The sequence below is a fragment of the Schistocerca americana genome, chromosome 2, assembly GCF_021461395.2.
Source record: "Schistocerca americana isolate TAMUIC-IGC-003095 chromosome 2, iqSchAmer2.1, whole genome shotgun sequence".
In the NCBI taxonomy this organism is placed as follows: Eukaryota; Metazoa; Arthropoda; class Insecta; order Orthoptera; family Acrididae; genus Schistocerca; species Schistocerca americana.
The window spans coordinates 706,369,328-706,389,131 of NC_060120.1; positions in this window are offsets into that span (position 1 = coordinate 706,369,328).

Consider the following 19,804-nt stretch of genomic DNA (forward strand, 5'->3'; position numbering starts at 1 on the left):
TCTACAAAAATATTTTTGGGAACTCGTGTGCAGATAATGTTATTGAATGACTCGTTGGGATTCTGTGACACTTTTAGAGGAGGTCTGGGTGAGCTAGGTCCCTATAAATTGGTTTTATTGCCTCCATAACATCTTTAGGAATACATTTCTTGTGTTCAAAAGACACTCCTGAAATTTCAGTCTTCTAGAATTTACATGGTTTAGGTCCAGATGGGTAGAGTGAACGTGTCAGTTGAAAGTTCGTGCAAGTATGAGGTCCAGACTGCTTTCCTCATACTTTCTAAATCATTTCCGTTATTTCTCATGGCCATTCCATAATACTACTGAAGCTGATTGATTGTTTCATCAGCCAGCTGACCTCTAAGTGGCTTGCCATCAGACAGTTTGGTGGTGCGAAGAGTTTGTTTTATTTTCTGAGATGTGTGCCCATCCTCTTTTGCACATGCCCAACCAGTGGCGGATTTAAAAATTTTGCGCCCCTAAGCACACCATATTACATGCGCCTCCCCCGCCCAAAAAAATGTTTTAAATAATAACTGTTCCCCGATCACTTCACAATTGCCGTTTCGGGTGGGAGCGCTGTGAGCTGTTTCCGTACTCTGCTATTCGTTGTTCTGAAGGACGTGTCAGAGGTCTAGTCGCGCTCAATCAAAATGTAATATGGTTCCTGAACTGCACTTGGTGTACGGCAGCGGATAAAACAAACTTAAAATTGCATTGTGTTAACACATTCTTCTGTCGAAAGACAACAGAAAATAACTTTTCTTTTATGGGCTAAAAATTCAGCAGAGCGTGTAGGAGACAACGGATTTTTGTTCAAAAAATGGCTCTGAGCACTATGGGACTTAACTGCTGTGGTCATCAGTCCCCTAGAACTTAGAACTACTTAAACCTAACTAACCTAAGGACATCACACACATCCATGCCCGAGGCAGGATTCGAACCTGCGACCGCAGCGGGATTTTTGTTATACATTCACTTTTAATATGTTCTTTTACACGAAACCGTTGAAAATGAAAATAAAAAAGTTGTGTTACGATCTAAAAATTGAAGCGGACGTGTCGTACATTAGAAATTAATGCGTTCTTTTATAGAAATGCGTTCAAAATTAAAATTAAACTGTCGTTTTACGATCTAATAACTTGAATGTGTAGGAGATTTAAAAAAACACGTTCGGTATTAATACGTGAATCTATAGGAAAGTGTAAGAAATGAAAATGAAATAGAGATTTCGGTGCACGAACGAATAACTAAATACAGACGAACAAACGCAGAACTGGATTTGCTATTACATAATTCTAAGACTAGTGTGGAAAAATCAAATTTCTTTTATAATCTAATAGAAAACGTGTAAAGCATTTGGGTCTGTGTAGCTAGATGCTGCATAATAAGTTTACACAATACCTTTAATTCATGTAAGGGCTGAACAGTTTTGTGTTTCACACATTATTAGATATTTTGCATATGTTCTTTTCGTATAAAAATGTGTTTAAAAATGTAAAACATTCCCAGTATCAACATGTTTTGTTAAACGGGTGTCATTAAATCAAAGCTCAGATGTTGAATAACGCAGGGCTTTCACATTAATTGCAGTAATGGAGGGTAGATATGATGCTTCCCCGTAATTTCCACAGGAAATATAAGTAGAGTCGGGTTTTACGTACGGAGGCCAACACATGTTACAGTATTTAAGAAATTGTTGATTAGTTTATCACAGCTTTTCTGGGGTCCCGGTATTATCACGAGGAAAATATGGTAGGGGTAAGTAGAAGGCGACAACATTCTCGGAATAATGTTTCAATCATTGTATTGTAGATTGACGCCCTAACAGCTAACTTCAAAATAATTTGAACAATCATGAAGATGATACCAGACAGAAACGCAATGTTAAATTTCCATTCAGTCAACAAGTAAACTATGTATATTTACAAGATTGTATTGGCGAATTTCGTTTTTAAGGCTTATTTAAGCTAGATAGTTGTTTAACAATATTAAAAAAATTTTGTCGTTTGTAAGCGCAGTTATTTTAAAACGTAAAAGGTTAAAATGAGTACAGAGCAAATATGCCGCCCCCTTTAAGGTGTCGCCCCTAGGCCCGTGTCTACTGGGCCTATATGTAAATCCGCCATTTTACCCAGTGCATTCCGATTTCTTTATCACAATATTTTCATATGGATTTGCTTCAATAACACACTTATACACTTTAGCCCTATATCATTGACGTCAGTTTGCAGTAGGGTTTTGGAGCATATACTCGAAGGGAACGATCTATTGATACGTAATCAGCATGGTTTCAGAAAACATCGTTCTTCGCACGAAGTAACGGCCGCTATCGACAGGGGATCTCAAGTTGATTCCGTGTTTCTAGACTTCCGGAAAGCTTTCGACACCGTTCCTCACAAGCGACTTCTAATCAAGTTGCGGGCCTATGGGGTATCGTCTCAGTTGTGCGACTGGATTCGTGATTTCCTGTCAGGAAGAAATGGTTCAAATGGCTCTGAGCACTATGGGACTTAACATCTTAGGTCATCAGTCCCCTATAACTTAGAACTACTTAAACCTAACTAACCTAAGTACATCACACACATCCATGCCCGAGGCAGGATTCGAACCTGCGACCGTAGCAGTCACGCGGTTCCAGACTGAAGCGCCTAGAACCGCACGGTCACCGCGGCCGGCCCTGTCAGGAAGGAAGGTCGCAGTTCGTAGTAACAGACGGAAAATCATCGAGTAAAACTGAAGTGATATCAGGTGTTCCCCAGGGAAGCGTCCTGCGACCTCCGCTGTTCCTGATCTATATAAATGACCTGGGTGACAATCTGAGCAGTTCTCTTAGGTTGTTCGCAGATGATGCTGTGATTTACCGTCTAGTAAGGTCATCCGAAGACCAGTATCAGTTGCAAAGCGATTTAGAAAAGATTGCTGTATGGTGTGCCAGGTGGCAGTTGACGCTAAATAACGAAAAGTGTGAGGTGATCCACATGAGTTCCAAAAGAAATTTGTTGGAATTCGATTACTCGATAAATAGTACAATTCTCAAGGCTGTCAATTCAACTAAGTACCTGGGTGTTAAAATTACGAACAACTTCAGTTGGAAAGACCACATAGATAATATTGTGGGGAAGGCGAGCCAAAGGTTGCATTTCATTGGCAGGACACTTAGAAGATGCAACAAGTCCACTAAAGAGACAGCTTACACTACACTCGTTCGTCCTCTGTTAGAATATTGCTGCGCGGTGTGGGAACCTTACCAGGTGGGATTGACGGAGGACATCGAAAGGGTGCAAAAAAGGGCAGCTCGTTTTATATTATCACGTAATAGGGGAGAGAGTGTGGCAGATATGATACGCGAGTTGGGATGGAAGTCATTAAATCAAAGACGTTTTTCGTCGCGGCGAGATCTATTTACGAAATTTCAGTCACCAACTTTCTCTTCCGAATGCGAAAATATTTTGTTGAGCCCAATCTACATAGGTAGGAATGATCATCAAAATAAAATAAGAGAAATCAGAGCTCGAACAGAAAGGTTTAGGTGTTCGTTTCTCCCGCGCGCTGTTCGGGAGTGAAATGGTAGAGAGATAGTATGATTGTGGTTCGATGAACCCTCTGCCAAGCAATTAAATGTGAATTGCAGAGTAGTCATGTAGATGTAGATGTAGAAGCTCCATCCTCAAGGTACTGTGTGTATCGGACACCCCTTTCCTGCAGTGATTGGCTAAACACCGTTCCTCTTAAATATTACCACGTATGTCGCCCCCATTTCAACTAAAATGTAAGATTCATACACTAAGTAAAAGTAGACATTTCCACGATTCTGGCAAGGTATAAAATATCGATGTTCGTAATGCAATGTGACCAGAATATAAGCTCAAAGGCAGTGGTCAATCATTATGAAATGAATATTAGATGGTGTACGCATGACGTTACGGTTGAAGCACGTGGCTGTAGCAGCGCGGAAGCTACCGTTACTGTGTAAGCCGGTGGAAGCTTGGATTTCTTGCGTGCGCACACGGGAAAGTTTTGTTTCGTCTATTTATGTGTATTACAACAAGAATGCCTGGCTGTGCTGTCGCTGGTTATTTGCCTTACAACAGCAAGACGAACGGAACTGGGATTACGTATTATCGGTTCCCCAGCTTCAACGTGTGTGGACCGCGAAGTTTTACCGTAAAGACCACATTAATGGGATAAATGCTACTGTTTGTTCACAACATTTTAAATCAGACGATTATGTTCGGGACTTGGATGCAGAACTATTGAATATATCTGCCAGAAAAGTTCTGAAACAAGATGCTGAACGGTGTGTGAATCTGTCGGTTGGTGCAAGAAAGGTGCTGAAAGACAATTAGATGAAAGCAGGGAAGATAGGTTTCAGGCCAGAGCAACTCTGAAAAGGGCACTGGAAACATCTGAAAACATACCAGCCAAGAAACTGAAGGTCGATCACTCCCCGCCTACTGAATTCCTCGAACTGAGATAACGAAGAACTGCGTGAGTGCAGGAATCGTGTGAAAGGAATTGGAGTGTTGGAACAAAAAGCTCGGAACTATGGTAGTGCTTTAAAAGTGAGAGAGACGCATACGAGAGAGAAACTGAAGGCCTTTTGGCACAACAAAAGTGTGAGTGAATTGGCTCCTAATAATCTAGTATCTAATAAAGTGAAGAATATTTTGAGAAAGATTTTCCTAAAAATTCAGATCAGCTGTTTGCTTTCTGGAAAGAAGCAAGCAATCTGGAAAAGAGAGAACATATGCAAAGTAGTGACAATTCGTGCTACCTTTAGGAAGTGGTATACCTTCTTGCGGAATAAACTCCATGTTACACTAACTGGAATTTCAGATTTAAAGAAATGGTCGTCACGGTCGCCCTGAAGTATTGAGTGACGTGTTATATTTGATGAAAGCAAAGGACAGTCGTTTTCTGATATCGTGTGTGTGTGTGTGTGTGTGTGTGTGTGTGTGTGTGTGTGTGTGTGTGTGCATTGTCTTTTGACGAATTGAATGACAATGGAAGTGTGACATTTGATGAAGTGGAGGATCGTGTTGTAGGTCCACACAGTAGCAAGCTTGTTGTTATGGGTTGTGGACTTTGTTGGGGATGGAAACAGCCGATATTTTATGACTTTGACGTTCAGGTGACAGCGGCGCAGCTAAACTCAACAGTTTCCTCGCTTCATAACGAATGTTATAATGTTGCCTCAGTAGTTTCTCATCTCAGACCGAAAAATTCATGTGTCTCGAACGAACTACATGTTGATCACGTCAGTTCATGTTTTTCATATCCACAGCAGCCGGTGAAAAAAGTATTATTTTCAATGTCCTTGACTTGTACAAATTACTTCGCAAGCCCTTTCCTGACGAGGGTATAAAGCTTGCCGATGGGAAAGTGATGACGAAAGCGCCCGTCGAGAAACTCCTATCATTAGATAACACAGAAATGAAAATGTGCCCCAATCTGTCACAGTTACATCTGAGTGTCAAAGGTAGAGAGCGGCAACGTGAATATCTAGCCGTGCAACTGTATTCAAATACAACTGCTCAAGCAATTCGTTATCTGTTGCTAGAAGAAGAGGAGACGGCAGAGTTCCTTCAGCACATTGATGACTCTTCTGACGTTCTGAATTCTTGCAGAATAGACATTAGCGAGCCCTTACGGTATTAACGAACAGCTCCAGAAAACGATCATCGATAAAATGTATTCTTGCTGTGAAAAAATACAGGCTGGTAACAGAAAAAATTACTACTGTTCCCGAAAGGACTGTTAACATCACTAATTCTTTATTTGGCCTTCATTCTGACCTACTATCACTCAGATTGAAGTATATTTTAACAGGATGGCTGAGCCTCGATTGTCTCGAAAATTTGTTTTTACAGATTAGAGGTATATATCGTTTTCATGAACAACCTCTTCCGAAAGAAGAGAAACATCGCCTGCATTATTTGCTTCTGGAAAGAATGCGCATGACATTCCAGTGTCGAACATGTCATCTGTGGAACTGGAAGGTAACTAGCAACAATTGGCTCTGAGCACTATGGGACTCAACTGCTGTGGTAATAAGTCCCCTAGAACTTAGAACTACTTAAACCTAACTAACCTAAGGACATCACACACATCTATTCCCGAGGCAGGATTCGAACCTGCGACCGTAGCGGTCGTGCGGTTCCAGACTGTAGCGCCTTTAACCGCTCGGCCACTCCGGCCGGTAACTAGCAACAATTCCTGTCATTTTGTTTACTTTGTGGAATTCAGCCTGATACATCTGGAGCAATAGCCATGGTAGATGGGGAAGCAGAGATACAGGACGTAATTGTGCCTGCGAGGCTGCTGCACGGACTGCTGTGACAGATGTTGAATGCTCAGTGGAAGATCAGATATCTGGCAGGTTATACTGCACATCGTGCTGCAAAATATGATAACACACTGGAGGCATTGTCGATTGAATTACGTTGCCCTCCTCCAATGTCCCTCTCAAAATACGAATGGACAGAATTTCAATCACGGGGAGGTTTGTCAGTGCTGCCTGACAACTGGAGCGATAGATATTAGAATTTGAGCTCCTGTTCAATGAGGGTAATGGACCTGACAGTCTGTCAAAAGAAAATATATATCTAAGAGATTAGCCGACATGATTTCGCTGAAATATCGTCACGTGGCGCCGGAGATAATTAAAACATTCTTACGGACCCGAATTTTTATTTGAGTACGATATCTCAATATGAAATTGAAGAGAGAGAAAGCAGCAACATCACAGAGACGGAAATCTCCTCAGTGGTAGTCTTCAGCAGTCAGAGGTATCAAACGAGGTAAGTAACTACCAATAAACAATGCCTAAACCGCAAATTTGGTATGTTAAGTAGTCTAGTTTGTGACGGCACAGTACAGCTTCGTGCCCCTCTCTCGCAGCTCTGCTTCGACGCTGACGTCATTTCGATGGCCAATAACAAGCTGTTTCGCTTTGGGGCCAACATTTATAGAATTACCTTGGACAAATGTATTCCCAAAATTTCTTTACTCTAAATTAACTAATTTTTGGGGTTTCGCTTTTAATACCGTCAGTTTATAAAGGGGACATTGCTTTCTAAAATCTCGAACGATGTACTTCAAATTCTTACATGATATTCCAATAAACATTCGGGCAGACGTAAGCTAGCGTACATACATCACTTTAAACGGCAAAGTGCGAGTTTTCTGATAAAACAGCTGAGATAAAGAAAGGGCTGTGCTGTGCTGTGAAAATGTGTGGTTTCAATTTCTTTCCTGCAGTTGGTTTTAACTACGATAGCAGGTAAGTTAATACATTAGACAAATTGTTTCTCCCAGGTATATTATTCCAACGTGTATATAATTTCAAGCAAAAATTTTATTCACAACAATGCGTTCGTTAGCTTCCATCCTCGCACTCTGTTTTAACAAAAAAGTTAGGGAAGTTGTACTTGTAGGTTACTGGCTTATTTGGAAATTTGTGGTAAGGACTATGGGACCAAACTGCTGAGGTCATCGGTCCCTAGGCTTACGCACTACTTACTCTAACTTAAACTAACTTACGCTAAGGACAACACACAAACCCATGCCCGAGGGAGGACTCAAACCTCCGACGGCGGGAGCAGCGAGGACCGTGACAAGACGCCTCAGACCGCACGGCTACCCCACGCGGTTATTACCGGCTCATGATTAGGATACTACGGTACTACTGATCTGAATCGTCCGAAACTTTTAATGCTACTTGTACGCAGATTAAAAATATCCAAAATAATGTCATTGAAGCTGCTATCCTCACAGATCCAGCAGCTGGAGAGATCTATCTCCTACCTTGTATACCAATGATACCAACCGATACACCCATTCAGTTTAAGCGAATCAAGGTTTCGTTTATGGTAACAATAAATAAGGCTCGAGATCGGACATTCGGATACACTAGAATTGATTGACGATCAGAGTGTTTTTACCATGTTCAATTGTATGTGCACTTTCACTAATAGTTTAGAAAAACAGTTCATACTCTTACGACACAGTATCCAGAAAACGAAAAATGTTGTATTCCTGAAGTTTTGTGATTGTCTCCCGTACAAAAATAAAAAAAAACTTGTTAAAAAGAATAAATACCAACAACAAAAACTAGGAATTCTTTTTCATTCATGATCTATATGATTTATTATAATTTCAAGTCCCATAACTTCAAAATAGGCGAAGTTGCAACGAGTAGCAGAAATCTGCATCCTGACACAATTCCCAGTGTCATTTTAAATTAGGAGGCAGACAGAGAAGGAGGAGAGAGGGGGGAGAGGGGATGTTAGATGGAGAGAGGAAGGAGAAGAAGATGAAGAGAAAGAGGGGGCGGAGAAGATGAACAGAGAGACGGGGAGGAGGAGATGGAGAGAGGAGGGCTGGAGGAGATAGACAGAGAGAGGGGAATAGGAGAGGGAGATAGAGGGGAGGAGGATGTGGACAGAGAGGAGAGAACGGAGATGGACAGAGTGAGGGGCAAGTGGAAATGGAAGGAGAGGGGGAGGAAGAGATGGACAGAGAGAGAGGAGAGGTGGAGATGTGTGCAGTATATATGTTTCTTAACGCTAAGACATAATCAGTTGCTAAGGTAGTAGAAACAGTTAAGAGTATTTGAAATGTAAACATCTGAATGTGAAAGTGGTAAGTGATGATGATGTGTTTATCACTGTGCTCTGTGCAGTGTCCTGTGCTGGGCTCCGCATGCAAGAACCTACTCGCAAGTATACAAAGAACAATATGTTTATTAATGAACACATAAAACACAATCGTTGGTCCAGATTTACGAGTATGTGCAAGAGCAACAGTCATGATCTGTTTATACTGTTAGTTGAGACTGTCAGGTTCATTGACTCTAACTGACAAAGCTCTGTGTTTAAAACCACCACAATTCAGGAGGGTTGTCACGGAACACAACACAGTAATAAGCCATGCTATAACACAGTCCAGAGTACCAGGGCCCAGTGAGGCGAAGGCACAGCATAGCAAAGACATGGATGGCTGGCAGCATATGGTTGGTGTCATTTACAGTGTTCCCACGCTGCTGTCAGGCTTCCAAGTGCTGGATACTGACCACATGATGTCTTAGGCACCGTGCTGGTGGAAGGATTTGTTGTGGACTATTTTAGACCTTGTGATAGTGCGGAAGAAACTAGGCCAACATTTACTGCAACTCGTAGGAGCGATGTGACTGCAACCTTTCAGCAAGGAGAGGGCTTTGGGTCACAGTGGTAACATCCTGAATAGCCCCTGACGACAGACTATGGTTGCTGTTGTTGTGGGGATCTTAGTTTGTTATGGCTCTCTTTTCCTTGGCCTCTGGAACATCAGCTACCCATGGTACTCTCCTGCTATGTTGGTGGGCCATATGCCCAGATACATCAACCCTCTTCAGGGAAGAGATGGTGGGCAACCTCATTGTCCAGGGCGTTGGTGTCACCATTGCTGGTGTCCTGAGGAAAATATGAATGAGGGCCATTGCTGTCAACTTCCATGGGACCTGTAGCATCGGTTTCAAGGGATGTACCAGCTGGGGATTGGTGTCGATGTGTACAGTGGCTGTCTGGAGCTAGGGCTGCTGAAAGAGGTCATCTACATCCATCTACATCCATACTCCGAAAGCCACCTGACGGTGTGTGGCGGAGGGTACCTTGAGTACCTCTATCGGTTCTCCCTTCTGTTCCAGTCTCTTATTGTTCGTGGAAAGAAGGATTGTTGGTATGCCTCTGTGTGGGCTCTAATCTCTCTGATTTTATCCTCATGGTCTCTTCGCGAGATATACGTAGGAGGGAGCAATATACTGCTTGACTCTTCGGTGAAGGTATGTTCTCGAAACTTTAACAAAAGCCCGTACCGAGCTATTGAGCGTCTCTCCTGCAGAGTCTTCCACTGGAGTTTATCTATCATCTCCGTAACGCATTCGCGATTACTAAATGATCCTGTAACGAAGCGCGCTGCTCTCCGTTGGACCTTCTCTATCTCTTCTATCAACCCTACCTGGTACGGATCCCACACTGCTGAGCAGTATTCAAGCAGTGGGCGAACAAGCGTACTGTAACCTACTTCCTTTGTTTTCGGATTGCATTTCCTTAGGATTCTTCCAATGAATCTCAGTCTGGCATCTGCTTTACCGACGATCAACTTTATATGATCATTCCATTTTAAATCACTCCTAATGCGTACTCCCAGATAATTTATGGAATTAACTGCTTCCAGTCGCTGACCTGCTATTTTGTAGCTAAATGATAAAGGATCGATCTTTCTATGTACTCGCAGCACATTACACTTGTCTACATTGATATTCAATTGCCATTCCCTGCAACATGCGTCAATTCGCTGCAGATGTTCCTGCATTTCAGTACAATTTTCCATTGTTACAACCTCTCGATACACCACAGCATCATCTGCAAAAAGCCTCAGTGAACTTCCGATGTCATCCACAAGGTCATTTATGTATATTGTGAATAGCAACGGTCCTATGACACTCCCCGGCGGCACTCCTGAAATCACTCTTACTTCGGAAGACTTCTCTCCATTGAGAATGACATGCTGCGTTCTGTTATCTAGGAACTCCTCAATCCAATCACACAATTGGTCTCATAGTCCAAATGCTCTTACTTTGTTCATTAAACGACTGTGGAGGACTGTATCGAACGCCTTGCGGAAGTCAAGAAACACGGCATCTACCTGTGAACCCGTGTCTATGGCCCTCTGAGTCTCGTAGACGAATAGCGCGAGCTGGGTTTCACATGACCGTCTTTTTCGAAACCCATGCTGATTCCTACAGAGTAGATTTCTAGTCTCCAGAAAAGTCATTATACTCGAACACAATACGTGTTCCAAAATTCTATAACTGATCGACGTTAGAGATATAGGTCTATAGTTCTGCACATCTGTTCGACGTCCCTTCTTGAAAACGGGGATGACCTGTGCCCTTTTCCAATCCTTTGGAACGCTACGCTCTTCTAGAGACCTACGGTACACCGCTGCAAGAAGGGGGGGGGGGGGGGGGGGCAAGTTCCTTCGCGTACTCTGTGTAAAATCGGACTGGTATCCCACCAGGTCCAGAGGCCTTTCCTCTCTTGAGCGATTTTAATTGTTTCTCTATCCCTCTGTCGTCTATTTCGATATCTACCATTTTGTCATCTCTGCGACAATCTAGAGAAGGAACTACAGTGCAGTCTTCCTCTGTGAAACAACTTTGGAAAAAGACATTTAGTATTTCGGCCTTCAGTCTGTCATCCTCTGTTTCAGTACCATTTTGGTCACAGAGTGTCTGGACATTTTGTTTTGATCCACCTACCGCTTTGACATAAGACCAAAATTTCTTAGGATTTTCTGCCAAGTCAGTACATAGAACTTTACTTTCGAATTCATTGAACGCCTCTCGCATAGTCCTCCTCACACTACATTTCGCTTCGCGTAATTTTTGTTTGTCTGCAAGGCTTTGGCTATGTTTATGTTTGCTGTGAAGTTCCCTTTGCTTCCGCAGCAGTTTTCTAACTCGGTTGTTGTACCACGGTGGCTCTTTTCCATCTCTTACGATCTTGCTTGGCACATACTCATCTAACGCATAATGTACGATGGTTTTGAATTTTGTCCACTGATCCTCAACACTATCTGTACTTGAGACAAAACTTTTGTGTTGAGCCATCAGGTACTCTGAAATCTGCTTTTTGTCACTTTTGCTAAACGGAAAAATCTTCCTACCCTTTTTAATATTTCTATTTACGCCTGAGATCATCGATGCCGTATCCGCTTTATGATCGCTGATTCCCTGTTCTGCGTTAACTGTTTCAAATAGTTTGGGTCTGTTTGTCACCAGAAGGTCTAATATGTTATCGCCACGAGTCGGTTCTCCGTGTAACTGCTCAAGATAGTTTTCAGATAAAGCACTTAAAAAGATTTCACTGGGTTCTTTGTCCCTGCCACCCGTTATGAACGTTTGAATCTCCCAGTCTATATCCGGCAAATTAAAATCTCCACCCAGAACTATAACACGGTGGGGAAATCTACTCGAAATATTTTCCAAATTATCCTTCAGGTTCTCAGCCACAACAGCTGCTGAGCCAGGGGGCCTATAGAGACATCCAGTTACCATGTCTGGGCCTGCTTTAACCGTGACCTTCACCCAAATCATTTCACATTTCGGATCTCCGTCAATTTCATTCGATACTATTGCACTTCTCATCGCTATAAACACGCCTCCCCCTTCACTGTCCAGCCTGTCTCTGCGGTATACATTCCAATCTGAGTTTAGGATTTCATTACTGTTTACGTCTGGTTTCAGCCAACTTTCTGTCCCTAGTACTGTATGGGCGTTGTGACCGTTTATTAATGAGAGCAGTTCTGGGACCTTTCCATAGACGCTCCTGCAGTTTACTATTAGCACATTAATATTGTTATTCCCTGTTGCATTTTGTCTACTCCTACCTTTCCGCGTCTCAGGAGGCGTCTTGTCGGGCCTAGGGAGGGCATTCTCTAACCTAAAAAACCCCCATGTGCACTCCACGCGTACTGCGCTACCCTTGTAGCCGCTTCCGGCGTGTAGTGCACGCCTGACCTATTCAGGGGGACCCTACATTTCTCCACCCGATAGCGGAGGTCGAGAAATTTGCTCTCTCGAACCACGGATGGAGAAGATCTGGAACAGAAACTGAATCGAAGTCTTCTGCCAAGGCATCTTGATCCTGGTGTGGCCTCATTTTAGTAAGATGCCTACAACACAAGGACTTGGACCTCAACAATGGCCCTGCTGAGAAGATGAGCTACACAAGCCAGAACCCAATGTCGCCCCCCTCAGGTGAAAACCGTGGCTCAAATATCATCCTGCTGCTTGTAGCGATGTCAGAGAGGCCTCTGCCACCAAGTATCATACATTCAAGGTTTTACAATGGATAACAAGGAACGCTGTGGTTGACCATACAGCTTTTATACTGGGCTCACCCCCTTGTGAGACATAGAACAGAAGGACGCGAGCGATAACGTGAAGGCACCGCCAATTCTATTATGCTGATGTAACTCTGGATACCAGGTGGAGCAATGCTGTATGGACCTAATGAATGCCGTCCCTCGTCTGTCACAATGGTTTCAGGCAAACGTTCAACGGAAAAAAATCCATGTGATAAGGCTTGTATGGCTTTTGCTGATCTTTTCGATTGCATATGTGAGGAATAGGGGAAATTGCTCCCAACATTCCCAATATCAACCAAGAAGGACCTAGATTAGGACCGCCGGCCGCTGTGGCCGTGCGGTTCTGGGTGCTTCGGTCCGGAACCGCGCTGCTGCTACGGTCGCAGGTTTGAATCCTGCCTCGGGCATGGATGTGTATGATGTCTTTAGGTTAGTTAGGTTTAAGTAGTTCCAAGTCTAGGGGACTGATGACCTCAGATGTTAAGTCCGATAGTGCTTAGAGCCATTTGTACCATTTTTAGAAAAGGACCTGTGAAACCTAGATGAATGTGTGAACAGGGAGACATTTCCAGAGGCCATGGGAAATAATTGTATGTCGGGTTGCTTGTTTATGCTTACATAGCTGGCAAGTATCGAGTACCTGTTCTGTTTCTTTGTGAATGTCTTTCTAGAAAACATGTTCAGAAACCACTATTTTTGGGATACTACTCCCCCAATGGAACTGATGGAACAGCATTAACATCCAGCGCTGTAAAGTGTTTGGAATGATGGCCCTTGTTTTACCGCTGTCATTATGGAGAATGAGAACTCACGTAAGTGTTGATAGTTCATGGCGATAGAGACAATACATCTGCACTTCAAGGTGTTGAATGGGTTTTTTGTCTGTTGACCACATATGTTTCACCAGTTTAATGACTTATGTAAAGACAGGATCCTCAGGCTCCAATCAGGCAATCGTCTTAGCATCTACAGGAAACTGTGGAACGATTACATCTGATTCCATGTCCACGTGAAAGCAAACTTATGGTGTGACTTCACATGCTGTGTTGTAAAGTGGTAGTGGATGTCATAAGAGTATCCTACGAGGAACAAAGGAGAAAATTGTAGGTTCCACACCGTATTCACAGATGTGTTTGTCCATTAAAAGAACAAAACGTCGACCATACACGTAATCGAATGGCGAAAGCTTCTTTTTCGATTTGAATATAGTTGTGTTGAGCTGGCATCAGCGTTTTTGATGCAAAAGCAATCGGGAATTCTACGTCCATTTACTTTATGAGGGATAACTGTTCCAACTCGATTGTCTGGCGCATCTGCGGCGACAATAAGTAGTTTGGTAGCACTGTAAGTCATAAAGGGTATTGGTTGGAGAAATGCACGTTTTAAGCCCTGAAACGCCTTGTTACAGTGGGGGGACGAGTTCCATTTAAAGTTTTTGTGAGGCAGCTGATGAAGAGGTTCGGCGATAGCGGCTGAATGCTATATGAGCTTCCAGTAGTATTTGCGCTGTCCTAAAACTGGCTTGAGCTGTTTGGCATCCTTTGGTGCTGGTAGTTTTTTATAGCTTCCATGTGTTTTTGCTTGGTGGGTCCCGAAAGCACTGAAAATTTGTTCCAAATATTCCACCTGCGGCACAAAAAAGAGACTTTCATCTTTATTGCATTTTAAGTTCACGTTTTGTAAGACACTGAAAATAGTGTCAAAATTTGTGGCCAGATCTTTGGCGTTCTTGCCCATTATGAGGATGTCATCTAGATAATTTGCTGCATGAGGAAATCCTTGGGTGGGTTTCTCCATGTTTATTTGAAAAATGACTGGCTTTCTAACTATTCTGAAAGCAGGTGATTATATTGGAACAAGCCAAGTGGCATGTTAATTACGAGGATGCATTTGGAGTCATCATCCAATGGAACAAGCATGCACGGATTGTAGAAGGGAAGGTGATAAGTTGATTTCAGTTTATTGAGAGAATTTTAGGAAAGTGTATATCATCTGTAAAGGAGACAGCATACAGAAGACTAGGTAGACCTATTCTTGAGCACTGCTCGAGTGTTTGGGATCCGCACCAGGTTGGATTGAAGGACAGCATCAAAGCAGATCAGTGGCGGGCTGCTAGATTTGTTAACGGTAGGTTTGAACAACATGAAAGTATTACAGAGATGCTTTGGGAACTCAAATCTCTGGAGGGAAGGCGACGTTCTTTTGGAGGAACATTATTGAGAAAATTTAGAGAACCGACATTTGAAGCTGACTGTAAAACGATTCTGCTGTCGCCAATGTACCACGAAGGTAAGAGAAATAAGTGCTCATATGGAGGCATATGAACAATCGATTTTCCTTCGCTCTATTTGCGAATGGAAAAGGAAATGACTAGTAGTAATAAAGGGTTTCCTCCATCACGCACCATATAGTGGCTTGCGGAATACGAATATAGATGTAGATGTAGACAATGCCAGCTGTAAGTACGCTTGTGTCCAAAATTAAAGCGACAAACCTCTATTTCCATGTCCTGAGTCTAATTCACAATATAATCACACAACAAAGGTTCGTACAATCGTGTCCTGCAAGGAAGATGGCAGTCTGGCCAACGGGCAGCCACGCTAACGATGGTGTCAGGGCACATTTCAAACGAGATAGTGTTTGCAGGGTAGTTCCACGTCCACAACCGCAGGCTCTCTGCGGTGGATGGCCATGGGAAGAATGGAAGCAGGACAGTCGCAAACTGATGTGGCCTGGTGGCCTAATGTGAATCGTTCTGCTGTTTTTCGGATGTCACGACAGTTTATAGAGACTTAAACTGTACTACAAAGACCGGGGCGGGCTGACAACATGTGACAACAGAAACAGAGAATTGTTATTTTTGTTATTTGGCTATAAGGACACGGCGGTACTGCCTTAGTACGGCACGCAAACTGGCATCCGACCTCGCAGCATTCATTGGACGTGTTGTATCGAGGCAAACGGCGTACAGAAGGCTTCAGCAGAGGCGTTTATTGTCGGAGACCTGCCGTATGTGTACTTCTGACGCAACTTCACAGAAGGGAACGTCTAGAGTGGAGCCGACAGCAAGTCACCTGGCCGGTCAAACAGTGGGGCAATGTCCTTTACACAGATGAGTCCAGATTTGGTCTGGACAGTGATTCTCGACGGATTCGCATCTGGAGGGAATGAGGAACCCGATTTTGGGATCCAAAGATCTGGCCACAAATTTTGACACTATTTTCAGTGTCTTACAAAACGTGAACTTAAAATGCAATAAAGATGAAAGTCTCTTTTTTGTGCCGCAAAGACTGATATCGAGGATGATGCCTAATTACGTGGGCAGGGATTATGTTGACTACTCGAACACTTCATGAAATTGTACGGTTAAATCGGCAAGGTTTAACTGCTGTCAGGTATCGTGATGAGATCTTCGGACCTCATGTACAGTTGTTGCAAGGTGCTGTATTGATGGATGATAATGCTCGACCCCATAGAGCACAGATGGATGATGTTTTACTGGAAACGGAAGATATTGCACGCATGGCGTGGCCTGCTCGCTCTATCGATTTGAATCCCATAGAGCACTAGGGACATGGGTTGCATCACGTCAGCTTCCACCAACCACTCTCCAAGACAAGCGAGCAGTAGTGCAGGAAGACTGGGCGTTACTGCCTCAAAATGAGGTTGATGACATCATTCCAGCATGCTCTATCGCTTGTCAGGCCTGTATTGCTGCCGAAGGTGGTCACACCCCATACTGAACGCATTAACCAGTTGTCAGATTGTGTGTAAATCTGTTAAGTTGGAAAAAAAAGAAGAACATTTTTTTCTACCGTTAAGCATGTGCAGTTGTTTACGTTCTGTATTATTTTCATTGTTTCTACTTTACTATCACCTGATTATACTGTTTCGTGGCAAAATAAACATAACCTTGCAAAATTCCGGTTTGTTGCTTTAATTTTGGACACCAGTGTAGGCTTTCGTATAGTCGATCTTTGCGAACAGCGTGCCCCTGGAATGTTTTGTCACAATATCTTCCATCTTTGGAATGATAAGAATCAGTGATGGATTTGGCATTTACTACTGATTTAAAATCGCCACAAATTATCAGAGAAGCATTGGGGTTTTCTACTAAAAGAATAAGATCAGCCCCCTGACTGTTAGAGACAAGTGTCAGGATTCCTTCCTCTTGCAAATCCTTGGAGTTCTAGGTGCAGTTTTTTCCTTAACATGAAAGGCATATTCCGCGCTTTGAAGGGCTTGGGAGTCGCTGGCAACTTCAGCGTAAAATGTACCTCAAAGTTAGAGACGCACATCATCTGATGAGAGAAGTCTGAAGCGTACTTCGTTAATAATACTTGAAGATAGGTACTAGATTCAAACGACTGGATGCGGTTCATGGAGTCAAGAACTTCCAACTGAGTGCGCCAGAAAGATCGAAACCTAAGAAGTTGGTGACCTCCCTGTATGACGACGACCAGTATTCGAGCAGCCAGGGAAGATTTTTGATATTTTACTGTGGAAAAAAATTGACCCCTCACCTCAGTGGTATCTTTGTCATAACTTTTTAACTGTTGGGCAAAAGACGGCAGTGGTGGTGAACCCAGGTCCTTGTAAGTGTCCCAATTAACAGTGATTGTGGAGGAGTCGGTGCCTATTTGGAATGTGACGAGATTATCGTTTAATGAGATCTCCAAAGTGAAGATTCTGTCTAAAGTAGGTAGCACTGCCTTTACATGGAGAACATTGGGCCTGCAAAACCTTCCTTTTCTTCCGAGTCCTTGCCCAACTCGTTAAGGTACTTACTGTCGACATTCATGTTGAACATTGATTGATAATCTTCTGCCTTATGGCCAGATTTACCACAGGCCTTACACTACGCGAGACGAAAATAGCACCACTGTTGCTGGTGCATTATGAAACAATTGCTACGTGATTGTAGTTCCTGATTATGCCGGCTTCCCGAAACATCCCGTGTGGTGGGGGAGTTGTCTGGCGGAACCGGGAAACTGATGTGGTGTGGCTGGGTTTGGATCTTGCGTGGCGCGCCCGTGGAGAATACTTGTGACGGATTCTGCAGGGCCGCTGAGGACGATACTAAATGTCGAACAGTCGAACGAGCGGGAGACAAGTCGTTAATGAGGTGTCACCTAGTTTTAGGTCATTACTGAGCTCTTCATCATGCAAACGAACTAAAATCATGTCTCTGACCAATTAATTTTTGTAGAATTATTTACACTTTGACTCTGTACACAGAAATGACAATCCCAGGAGAGCCATTCAGTTTTGCGAGCCGTTCTCAGTACGATTTTTCATTCTTTTCAGGGCAACAGAAAAGTTTGTGCTGGTCAGTGGCTACATGTATTTGGGAATCAAAACATTACATCAGGTTCTTCTTAAGCTATTTGGAGGACAAGTCACGTGGTTCTACACTGGGGTTCAAATACTGCCAGAGGTGACAGAAATGAGAGCTACTGGATATCGTCTGAGATTCCTTGACCTATGAAGTGTTGTTCCAGGTGGATAATGTAGTTGGCCCACGATTCTGCTTCCCTTTCGAATGTCAGGAATGAAGGTGATGCTGCCCCGAAGCCCCTCACCATGGAGTCGATTCAAGACAGTCGGCTAGACACCTGATGTACTTGGTGGTAGCGGCCATCTTTTTCATCATCAGTTCTTGTGCCTACTGCATGGTCTGCAATGCCTGCTGCATATTCTGCGAGACTGAGAGCAGTTGGGTGGACACCTCAGTGCTGACAACATGCGTGCTAAACGCGAATCGTCCTTTAGAACACCAAGAAAGTGAAAAGAGCGCATAGAAAAACCGTCTGCATGGAATTCAGTGCAAAGCACAGACTAAGTCCATGAAAAATCTCATCGACAATACCGAAGTGCCACAAATTGGGCTCGGTATTCAAGAATTCACTCCCAGCTAGTCAAACAACAATATATTTATTAATGGACACATAGAACATAATTATCTATTCAGAACCACTTGAATTGTATACAAGAACAACTGTTGTTTGGCTGGTTGAGAGATTGGTCCCAGTTCAGTACAGTCCATAAAGTTTAATACCGTTTGTTGAGACGGAGAATTTCTTTGATTCTAACAGACAAAGTTCTATGTCCTGAAGGATCACAGGTTAGGACGATTGTCCCAGAACAGAACACAGTAGTAAACTGTGATTTACCACGATATGGGGCGCCAGAGCTACAGGGGGCCAAGTTGCAGTGTGACGAAGATGTGAACAGATGGCGTCTTGTGGTTGGCTCCGTTGCCGGCATTCCCATGCTGGTGAGTGGCTTGGTGCTTTCCGACACTGGTCGTGCAGCGCCTTGAGCGGAGGGGCGGCGGTAGTTTTTATTGCGGGCTATTGTCTATCAAGTAAGTTTGGAAGAAATTAGGCCGTCGTTCGCCGCGCCTCCTAGTGGCGATGCGGCTACCGCTTGTCAGCGAGGCGAGCTTTCGATGCTGCAGCTGTGACGTCCTGATGGGGAACACCTTAGAGTGCGATGTCGCAAATTCTATCTTTAGTAAGATTCATTTGAAAGCGTTTTGTTAACAGTTATTACAGGAAAAATATTAGCTGCTAATGACGCATCATGTGTATCAGGAGGGCGACAGAAAATGAGTGTCCAGGAGTCGTAGAGATCAACGTTCTATGGCATGTATATACACTGAAGAGCCAAAGAAACTGGTACCCCTGCCTAACATCGCGTAGGGCCCCCACATGTACGCGGAAGTGCCGCAACACAAAGTGACATGGACTCGACTAAAGTTTGAAGTAATGCTGGAGGGAATTGACACCATGAATCCTGCAGGACTGTCCATAAATCCATAAGAGTACGAGGGGGTGGAGATCTCTTGTGAGCAGCATGTTGCAAGGCATCCCAGATGTGCTCAATA